Genomic DNA, 10,846 nt, shown 5'->3' with positions numbered 1-10,846 from the left:
CATGATCCCAAAACACTATAAAAACTTAAACCATGATGCAAATGAAAGGGAAGTCAATATTTGTTAAAAGCTTGAGATTTGAAGTTACAGTGGTACTAAGAAAGAGTTGAGTAAAAGGGTCCACAAACAGTACAATTAATTCCTGCCAGGAATTAAACAGGACTTCCTTTCCTAATAGGAACAACAAGGGGCTCACAAGTAGGAAGACTACAAGAAACCATCTTTGGAGCGGATAAAAGTAGAAAAAGAGCCCAACACAGAATGGGATCAGGAGAGAGAGTCCAAAATTCTGATGGACTTGGTCTTCTTGGGTCCTATTAATTGATTTCTCCCATCATTTTCATGCTTACCACCCTAGGCAATGCCAGGAAGCAAAGAAGACTACAAAATACATTTATGAAAAATATGGATAGGGTAGTTATCAAAGAGGCACTGTGGCTTAGTTGGTTAAAGCATCTGTCTAGTAAACAGGAGATTCTGGGTTCAAATCCCAGCAGGGCCTGGAGGATTAATTTCTTCCTGAAGCTTGGAAGAGGGCCAATGTGGTGTCTGTCTTGAAGCAAGGAAAATTCAGGGAATTACAGGCCAATCAGTTTGACTTCAGCCCCTGGAAAGATCTTGGAAAAAATCATCAAAGAAACCATCAACAACAGGGTAACAGAAGGCAGCATTTGAAGAGAGTGTTAACATGGCTTTGTTGTGGCTAGGTCCTGTCCGGCTAACTCCACTTCCTTCTATGATCAGGTGACACATCACCTGGACAAAAGAGAAGAGGTTGATGTCATATATTTAGATTTCAAAAAAGCCTTTGACTTGGTTTCCCAGAATGTCCTCTGGAGAGTAGGAGGGCTAGCTCTTCCTGCTTGTTCCCTATGCTCCTGGCATTAGTGTATAGGCAATCTCCGATTGAGACCCTTGATTTCCTGTAATGCTGAGCGAGAACCATTCCCTCAGCTCGTGCAAAAGTGGCTCTCCTAGTGTCCCTAACTTCGGGACTTACTTGCGTGGGGGGCTGCCTTGGGCTATTTGTAAGGTGGCTAGTTGGCAATACTGGTAGGACTTTCAGGGGAGCTAAGTGGTCCTCAGCTGAGAGGTTAAAAAACATTGTTTGTCTTTTTTGCTTGATCTCGTACTTATCATCAGTTTATCTTGTTTGATTCTGTTCTCCTATATAATTAATCCTTTTGTTGTTTTGTTTCCTTATTGATTGCCTCGGCAGAGAGTAACCTCTGGGTGAGTGATTTATTCCAGTCTTACCCATTTTGTGGAATGGGGGAAATAACATTTCTTCTGCAACCCAAAGGGGGAGGCCACCTGCAGCTGGCAGAGATTCTCCTGCTGCATCTGTGAGGTCTGGAATAAGGGCCGTGGAACTGAGGCTCGCAAGGATAAGACGTTATCCCAGAACAAGCTTTGGTATGTTCCTTGGGATGAGACAGAACTACAGGGAGGAACTCAGGGCTCTGGGGACACACCAGGAATGGGTTTGTGACACACCCTGTCTTCCTATGCATTTATAAAAACTGTAGTAAAACCAAAAGAACACTTCTGTTTATCTCATCAGAGTTAGTGCAAATATGAAACAACCTGACCCTGTGCTGCAGCTTAAGTGAGCTTAGTAGCAAATGAGTTTTGAAGGTATAAGTGTGCAGCATTACTTTAATCCTTTTGCGTAACAGTTTTCTTAGGTTCTCTGCCACTATCTATATCCTATTATGTGACACGTGTCACATGCAAATTGCATCTGCTGCCACCAAGAAATGCCAGCAACTCGCTCTTAGGGAAAATAGGGTTCCCCGTGTCATAATAAAACATAGTACTGTAGAGATTCAGAGTATGACCTAGGCAACAAGTGTCAGTGTCATCCTTGTAGTAATTCCTTCCACGTAAAAAAGTTAGGCCAATTTGACCCTAATAAGTAATGAAGCCTCCCCCATGTGACTAGAGGGGTTATGAATCACCTGGATGTGGAGAAGGTGAGACAAGTGACTTCTCAAAATCACTTAGCAAGACCAGAATTAGAACTCCGGACTCCCCAAGCCCAAGCTCCTTTTCACATCTATAGACCTTAACAGTTCTTCCCATCTAGGATTTCTGCTTACATTGGTTTTGCCAGGTCAAAACACTGGTTTTGCCAGGTAATAGGTGAGGTTAATGATGTTCACTTTCACTTGAACAGTATTTAAGATACATGTTCATCCTTTGTGGTCACCTGGGGCAATCTCAGAGGGAAGAATTACGCTGATATGGCCAGAAGAAATCAAAAGCAGTCAGCTTCTCCAACTTTGATTCAAATTCTGTGAAGCAGAACTGGGGAAAAGAAAACATAGCTCTATACTTGATCTTGGCTCATTCACAATCAGCTATGAGAGTTGGCTGACACCTGTAAGGAGCATGGAAGCTAGAAGGAATGGGGGGGACCCTGGAGAGCTTGGGCTGGCAAGACTCATATTAACTTTCTCTAAATTAAATTAATGGAGAGGAGAGGAGGTACTGTAGTCCCCACATCCATTCACTGTCTTTGAGGAAAGAGACTATCCTGGGCACCTGACATAAGTATCTTAGTCTATTCACTCCTTTCCCCTTTGTGCTGAGGTTAAGAAATGAGGGACCTAAGGAACCCCAGGAGCTCAGTGATGGACATGTATGTTCTTTTAGGACAGAGGCAGGAAACCTTTTCTGGCCAAGAGCCAGAATGACCCCATAGATAGAGCCCATAGATAGGTGAGTCACTGCTGCCAGTCTCCATGGTGGTTCAGGGAGAGGGTCCACAGTAGCACTTGTCCCTTCGGCTGGATGAGGGGAGTGCCCACAGCTGAAGCCCCCTGCTGCCAAAATGCTGCTAAAGCCCCATGTCTGTGGGTAAGATCAAGTGGCTCTGCAGCCTGGATCCAGCGTGTAGGCTACAGGTTGCTGACCCCTGTTTTAAGAGATTGAGTGAGACACATTTCACAGGCCAAAAAGAGGCATCAAATAATGGCAACTCATGGTGGTTTCCAAAATTAGAAGTAGTGGCTTAGTGGTAAGAAAAATCTCCCTCTCTAAGTGCCAGTGTGTGGTCCTCCAGCACCTTGTGGATCATGCAGAGTACATGTGTACATATATGAATTCAAAAAGCTGTTTTAAACTATCTGATATTCCAACTCAACCAAAGATTTGGGCCCATCGATGAACCGACAAAGCCTCCCAGTCACAGTCTTATGAAGTCTGAGAAAGCTGCGAGCCAGGTCAGTTGAATATGCATGCAAGAAGAGAGAGGAGCAACAAATGGCTTTTTATTGGACTTCAGATGTCTCTTGTTCCGCTGTATAATCTCCATGATGTCAGGGCAACCCTCCATATGTAGTTTTCATTGGTAAAACTGATCTGTACACCTTGGTTATATAAGACATTAATTTTCATTGACTTCAAGTGGCTCAGTTTGGGGACCACATTGTAGCCCTCACTTTTATTTTTTGCCCTCATTTTTTCCCCTGTCATTTTTTTTGCCCTTACTGTATCAGTCTCTTGCCTTGCACCCAGGGCCTTGGTCTGCCTAGCACCACAGTTTACCATGGTCTGCCAGCTCCCCGGCAGAACACTGGGGCAGACACAGGTGGCCAGAACCCGTCATCTGGGCATAGGCACATACCCACTCCCTGCCAATGGAGTGGTTAGCCAAGGTCAACTGACCTCTTACCCCTTCCCATATATAAGCCTTCCTCACTGGAAGTGGGAGTGTGGGCAATATGGTGCAACTTTGTACATAGTCTGCTGCACTCTTGGATTGTGCTGTTACTGACTCTGACAGACACTCTGGATACTCAAATAGCCTCTTAAGCTTGTGTTTTGCCTTACCTGGCTCTGGCCCAGCCTCTTGACCTGACCTGGCCTGACCTGGCCTGGCCTGGCCTGGCCTGGCTAGCCACCTGGACCTTGTGTTCTGCTTGAACCTCTGGATCTCTAACTTGATTTCCCAGACAGATCTCCTGGCTGCTGACCTCCTGGCTTCTCCTGAACCTGAGGCAACCCCCAGACCTAGTACCTATGGCCTGACATGACACACTGTTATGGTTTTGAGGCCCATATTAGGCACTCTATCAAACTATATGGTTCCAGCAGTGCTGCTCTCTAAAACATTCTGTTTCATGCTGCACTACAACAGCTGTTTGACCCAAGTGTTATGGAGATTCCTTCAATCTCCATCTCTTTGCACAGAATTATTTAGATTTTCATGCAAAACCTATAATTCTTGCCTCCATAGGATGAAGTAATCATTTCAAATGATGGAAACCTGCCCATCACTGAAGTTGCTTCATCTTGCAGCTTCTGGATGATTGTAGTAATAGTGTTTTCTCTCCATCACCTTGGATTTCATGAGGAACACAGTCACTAATGCAGTCCAAACTTAAAATAAAGGGAGGCATCAAAGAGACTACAATACTTATTACTGTCCTTAGTATTTGTAGGCAGCCATCTAGGTTACCATCTGAGGGACCCATAGTCTTATATCAAACAGTTTCCAGTTTACACAGTGCTGTTGTGATGTTCCCATCAGGGTACCTCAAAAAACCTAAACAGTTGTTTATGTTTGTTTTTCATTTTTATTTAATCACTGCTGTAATTGAACATATTGATCAATTTGTCCTTGCATTTCCAATTATGAAAATCCAATATTGTTATCAAACATACACTGTTATCTACTAAAATCCATAGACAGGTTGCCTTACATCACATGCGCTTAATTAATTTGCCTGAATGGGGCCAATGCTAGGCAACCATTGCTATATGCACTAAAAGGAAGTGTCTGTGAAACACAGTTGTTCTGACTTCAAATGCAGGTAAATATTACTGCAGACCTAGGTTTTAGTGGGAAGGAAGATCATTGCTAACAAGCTGGAGTTGTGCAAACTAATCCAGAAAAAGGATGTAGTTAGCTCTGCTTCTCTGTAGTTGATCGGTTATCAGACAGGGTAGTTGTTCTGCTATCTCAGTGCCCAGAGGAAAAAGGCCTTAGGGTGACTAGGGTGTACTTGGTAGCCGTGGTGGTCTGAGACAAAAAGACATACAAAAAACCTAGAGTTCTAGTTTTTTATATGTCTTTTAGGGTGACTAGGAGAGCTCAGTTTGGAGAGAGAATGGGAATGGTTGCTGTTGTTCGTGGTATCTCTGCTATGGGAGAGTGGGCAGGAGCACATCAGGCTGCTCAGCTGGATGTAAATGATGCATTGTATCTCTGCATCATATACGCCTATGCCTCCAGCTACAGGCTGTGTCCCCTCTCATGCACTTTGCTTTATTTTGCTTGTGCTATTTCTTCTTCAGTCTCCTTACTGTGGTTTCTCCATCCATCTTTCTTATCTTCCTAGTGATAGCCTCCGGCCACCCTGTAAATACACATGCAAACAAATGAGCACCTTTTCAGCCTGCACCATGTGGAGGCCAGAAGAACTTCCTTCTTGTCTTTTTAAAATTCATCTTCTGTCTCTACTAGACCAGGACCAGCCTGGAAAGCTGGCACCAGAGGAACTGGCCCATGGGAAGTGCCAGAAATAGAACCACCATCCAGCTGTGCAGGTTAGGTTCTAGTGGAAACAATCAAATACTTAGCAAGAGCAATTCCTCATGAGAGAACACATCTGTCAGTATTATAACAGGAGCATCCTGTGTGCAGTGGGTGCTGTGATTCTCTGTGAGGCAGTCAAGGATCTGATCCATGTTCCCATTCAAAACAGTTTGGACTCCTAGAAGGAAATTCTGGTCAAGCTCCATTTGATTTCAGTCAGGACCAGGACCTCCATAAATCCTAAGGCTAAAAATAAACCTCCATGACCAGAAGTTTGAACTCTTGCCTAAGGCAGAGCATTGAGGTTTCAAACCAGGATGATCAGATCAAGCCCAAAGCCCAGCAAGTGACTGGGAGAACCAGGAGTAGAGGGCAAGAGCTCCTAATCGGTGGTCTCATACTCAGAGCACTAGGCCAAGCTACTTCTCAATGAAAGAAGTAGCCAGCAAGATGATACTTTCCCCACTCAGACCAGATACCTCATCTCATTTTGTCCACAGCAGAGAGCTGAACAGGCTGTTGTCTAGCAGCTTGCAATGCCCTGCTCTTCAGCCAGGGGGTCAAGTGCTAAATCCAATGGAACAAATCACCTCTGACTCACCTGTGATGGCTTTCATGTGACATAGCCAGGGATCCGTGAATTTATGCACAAGAGACAGAATTCCCCCACTATTAGGCATCCAGAAAGACAGTTCAGGCACAAGGTAAAATAACTGAGATAATTAACTGCACAGAATTATGGGAGGAGGGAAGACTGGCCTTGTGGCACAGCTATGGGCATCTGGCCTCACAGCAAAAAAAAAAAAAAAATGGTGGGGAGAAAGAAGGGGTGGGTGCCTGTACCAGAATAGACACCTAGAAGCAGTAGTCATCCACTTTTATCTGTGTACCCTGTCTACCCAGGTACAGCCATGCTAAACTGAAAGTCCCAGTGTTCAGAAACTAATCAACCTTAAGCCTGTAGACTACCCCATCCCAAAGGTTCATGCCAGGGAGCCATGGCTGAAAACTTAGTGAATATTTCCCCATACAAAGTGAATGGGTGGCAAGATTACATTCAGCTTGTTGCCACTCCTCTGCTGATAGATGGGAATAAAAGGACATGAAGGGCTCTGAGCCTATTTCTAGCCAGTTGTGTCCCTAACCAGCTAAAGGCACCCTGAATGGGGCTACGGACTCTCAGCATGAGGGAGTGATAATGTAAATATGGCACCAGTTTAGCAGTGAAGTGGTTTAAAATGATGGAGGAATAAGTGCCTGACTGCAGTGGTGGCCTTAGGGTTGTTGGGGCCCCTTATTGGTAGGTACTCAGGTAAATATGAACCCCCACAGTTGTATAATGGAACTTTTTAATATTCTTTGGGGGAATTAGATAAATAGTCAAGTGTTAAAATGCAAAAACTTCACCCCATCCCCCCCAAAAATGTGGGCCCCCTAAAGTGTGGGGCGCTGGGCAGTTGCCTGGTTTGCCCTTCCCTAAACCCACTACTGCTGCCTGCTGAAATTGAGTGACTCGTGTTATGGACTTACAGCCACAAGAAAAGCTGTTGCTATCTTGCAAAGCAGGTAACCTGATTGTTATGGGGAGGCCTATTTGTTTTTTGACTGTAGCTCAGCTTCTCCGGAGTCAAGAGAACGGATGGGGCTATGAGGTAAGAGTCAGGTAGACCTGCCTCATCTGCCCGTGTGGCTGAGCAGCAGGGAGCTAATGAGAAGCAAGGTGTGAAGCAGGAGACTCACTGGCAATTATTGGCTTCACAAACTGCCGACAGAGTACGGTCAGCAGAAGGGCTGCTGCGTTTGCAGCCTCGGCATCTCCAGACTAATAATGAGGTTATTACTGTCCCGCTGTTTGACGGCCTGTGCCAGCTCCCCTCTCCTCCATCTTCCCAATTCCCACTTGTGGAAGAGCTGTGAGCCGCTATCTCAGAAAGAAAGTTTCACCCTGCCTGAGTTTTGCAGAAGACATCTTACAAGGAGGGTGTGATTTATTTATTTTTAAAAATCCAAGCCAAGGTCTGACTTACTCAGAGGACTGGGCAAAGGTGTTGAATTGTTAATTTGCCTGGTTTTTCAGAAGTATCTACAGAAACCCAAAATGAATGACTTACTGAACCAAATTCTGCCCTTAGATGAGGACATTGAGATTCCACTGAATGCAATAACAAATCTCCAGGTAGGTCTGCAAAGGCATAATTTGGCCCTTTTGAATTTATTTCTTAAGTGTATTCAAGAAACTTTCGTATTTCATGAACAATAAAGCACTCTGAGCATGTGTGTGTGTGTGTATGAAAGACAGAGAGAGAGAACCATCACGTACATGCATAATAGCATAATTCTTCAGTTGGTTGCACATCTCAGATATGTAACCATCTCCATGGCTGGCAACAATGAAGTGTAGTTTGGAACAACTGTGATGCTTTGTTATCTGGTCAAGTAAAAGTGGTAAGCTCCTATTGGCATTAAACTGCTATCAGCTTTTTTATCGACAGGCCTTATGAAAAAATGAGATATGAACATATCTAAAAATCAGTTTTTTTCACATCCAAGTAGAGGTTTACAGCTTAAAATTTCAGGCGTGTATTCTTCCAATTAAGTGGGGGTGACTGTTTCAGCACACAGTGTTATTTGTTATAAGGATTTCAGGGTCCTTACATGAGTGGTAGCATCTGAGAAAGTCAGCTGTTGCTTCCAGAAGTATATGCTTGAATTAGTCTATAAGGTGCCACTCTGCCCTGCCTTCTGTCTGACTTCAGACTAATATGGCTAACTATCTCTGATGAATGTGTAGTGTTGGAGTCATGTTATAGTTGTGATGGTCCAGGATATATGTGAGTGTCACAACCCAAGGGTGTGATTTTTTGTTTGTGTGCGCTTCGGCACTGCTAAATTGTTCCCGCTACATTGCAGCTTCTTTGCACGGTGGAGATTTCTGCTGCAGAGGAAAACCCCGGTGCAAAAGAATTCCCGCCACCAGTAGCTTTCTTTGCAGGGTGCATTTCTTTGTTGCAGCACAGAAATGCATGTTGCAAGGAGTTCCCGCCATTCGTATTCAAATTTGTGCCCCACCATTGGCTAGTTCTAAATTATTCCTACGTGGCGGCTATTGATTGGCGTGCTAGCCGTATAAAAAGCTTGAGTGGTTTCCGCCCAAGTTGGAGGACTCCACGAACACCAGGAGGAGGAGACTTCATGCTGTGTGAAGATCTCTAAGTGCTGCGGAGCCTATTGGACCCAGCGCATTTAAAGCAGGCAACAGGGGTCTGATCAGCCTCTAGCCTCTCCCCGTCACCGAGCGCAATCCTCGACGTATCCCTCTTCCCTGTGCACAAAAGGACCCACGGAGCCTAGCAAACTTCGTGGGAGTGAACAAAAGGACCCACGGAGCCTAGCAAACTTTGTGGGAGAGAGAATAAATGGGCCCACGGAGCTTCAACAACTCCGTGGGAGAGAGAGAGCTTGTTGTAGTCCTCAAACGAGGATTTAATCGGAGCTGTGCCTGGAAAACTGTCCAGCCTACACCGCAACCATCTTCGGTGTAAGTAAATAATCTTTAAATCAACCATTACGCGTCCGTGACTAATTCTAGCGTGCCGCCCGTTCTCTCCGACCCCGCGTGCCCAGGCTGCTGGCCACAGCCCGCACAGAGCACAAAAAGGGCCCGGATCGCTCCCGGCTCACACAGTGAGAAGCAAGGATTTTCTAGGATGATTGCTTTTATTGGACCAACTGTATAGTTAAGAAAGATCTTAGACAAGCTTTTCGGCACAAGGTGCCCTTCCTCGGGTCTAGGAAAGAAGCAGAGGATGTGCAAGCTGATTAGTTTGGCTGAGGACTAATTCACACCGGTGGAAGTAGTGTAGCTGCATTCACATGCTGCAGTGCCTTAGCTAATTAGCTTTGCCTGCAGTGCTAGATAAAGGTGGCTGTCCCCTTTAGGGCCTTTTGTAAATATGAGAGTCACATTAACAACCCTTCAGTCCTCTGGTAGTGAGGCTGTTTTTAGTGATAAGTTTCATACTACAATGAGGAGTTCAGCAATTTTCTCTACAACCTCATCTGTTGAAACCACAATTTGGGTCAGCTACACTGACTTGTCACTAGAGAGAAGTGGAGCTGGTGATGGAATTTCCCTAACATCTTCCACAGTGAAAACAGATGCAAAGACTGCATTTAGTTTCTTGGCAATGGCCCTTTGCAGCCCTTGTACACCCTCGTCATCCAAAGGCCCAACTGACACCCTGATAGGTCTTCAGCTTCTAATGTACTTAAAGAAATTTTTATTGTTACCTTTTGCATCTCTAGCAAGTTTGTCCTCAGTTTTGTAAAACTGTAATAAGACAAGCTAAGACATTTGATTTGCCAGTGTTTATGCTTTTTTTTTTTTTTTCCTTTTTAGGATTTGATGTCTACTGTTTGAAAGAAGCCTTTTTTCTGTTTATTGCCTCTGCAACTCTGCCATTAAAACCATGCTGGCTTTCTTTTGGTCCACTTTCCTTTTTTTTGCTCTGTGCCTTCAGTATGGTGTTGTTAAACAGCCCCCATTCAGCTTGCAAGTCCCACACACCTTGTAAGGGGTCCTTTTTAACTTTTGTCTAACTAGCTTCCTCATTTTGGTATAGTCTCCCTTTTTAAAGTTAAAGGCTACTGTGGTAGATTTTCTTGTTTCCCCTCCTATATGAATGTCAAACCCAATGGCATTGTGATCCCTGTTGCCAAATAGTTCAGTAACACTTACCCTTTGCACCAAATCCTGTGCACTACTTAGGTCAGGAATGGACTACTACTAGGTCAAAAATAGACTTTCCTCTTGTAAGTTCCAGGAGTAACTGCTCCAGAAAGCAGTCTTTTATAACATCAAGAAGCTATATTATTAGATATGCTAAATATTTGTGGGCTGCTTGTAGCTACTAACCAAATATTGGTTACAAGGGAAGGAAAGAGGTTCCATTCTGGTCCAAAAAACAGCTATAACCAGCACTTAGTTTCACATTTTCCTTAGCATCCTCTCCTTGTCCAGTTCTTCCACACATTAGAAGTTGCCATAGGCCAGCTGGGAATTGGCCATGCTTTTCTGAATGTCCTAAATGTGTCAATGTTGCTGTCTGCTCAGTGGAACCAGAACTGCTTAGTTGTGGGTATGTAGCTAACAGGCAACAATGATACTTCTATAGCTCAGGTGCTTGTGAACTGTGCTTCTGGAACAAGCCAATGTGGGTTGCTATAGTGCACAGTACAGCAGTGCTGGGAAGTTGAAACATGGTGGAGTAGTTACAACATCTTGGCCTTTGTACCACCTGC

The 10,846-nt window shown here is 44.5% G+C and overlaps 1 non-coding gene across 1 annotated transcript; it reads left to right on the top strand.

Moving 5' to 3' along the window:
- Window positions 1-428: 428 nt before the first annotated feature.
- TRNAT-AGU lies at window positions 429-502 on the top strand. Its single transcript has one exon. It is a non-coding gene; the product is annotated as a tRNA-Thr (tRNA).
- Window positions 503-10,846: the final 10,344 nt, after the last annotated feature.

Source organism: Alligator sinensis, unplaced genomic scaffold, assembly GCF_000455745.1.
Source record: "Alligator sinensis unplaced genomic scaffold, ASM45574v1 scaffold31_1, whole genome shotgun sequence".
NCBI lineage: Eukaryota > Metazoa > Chordata > Crocodylia > Alligatoridae > Alligator > Alligator sinensis.
Note: the sequence above shows the minus strand (reverse complement) of the source record. Positions and strands in the feature narration are given on the sequence as shown.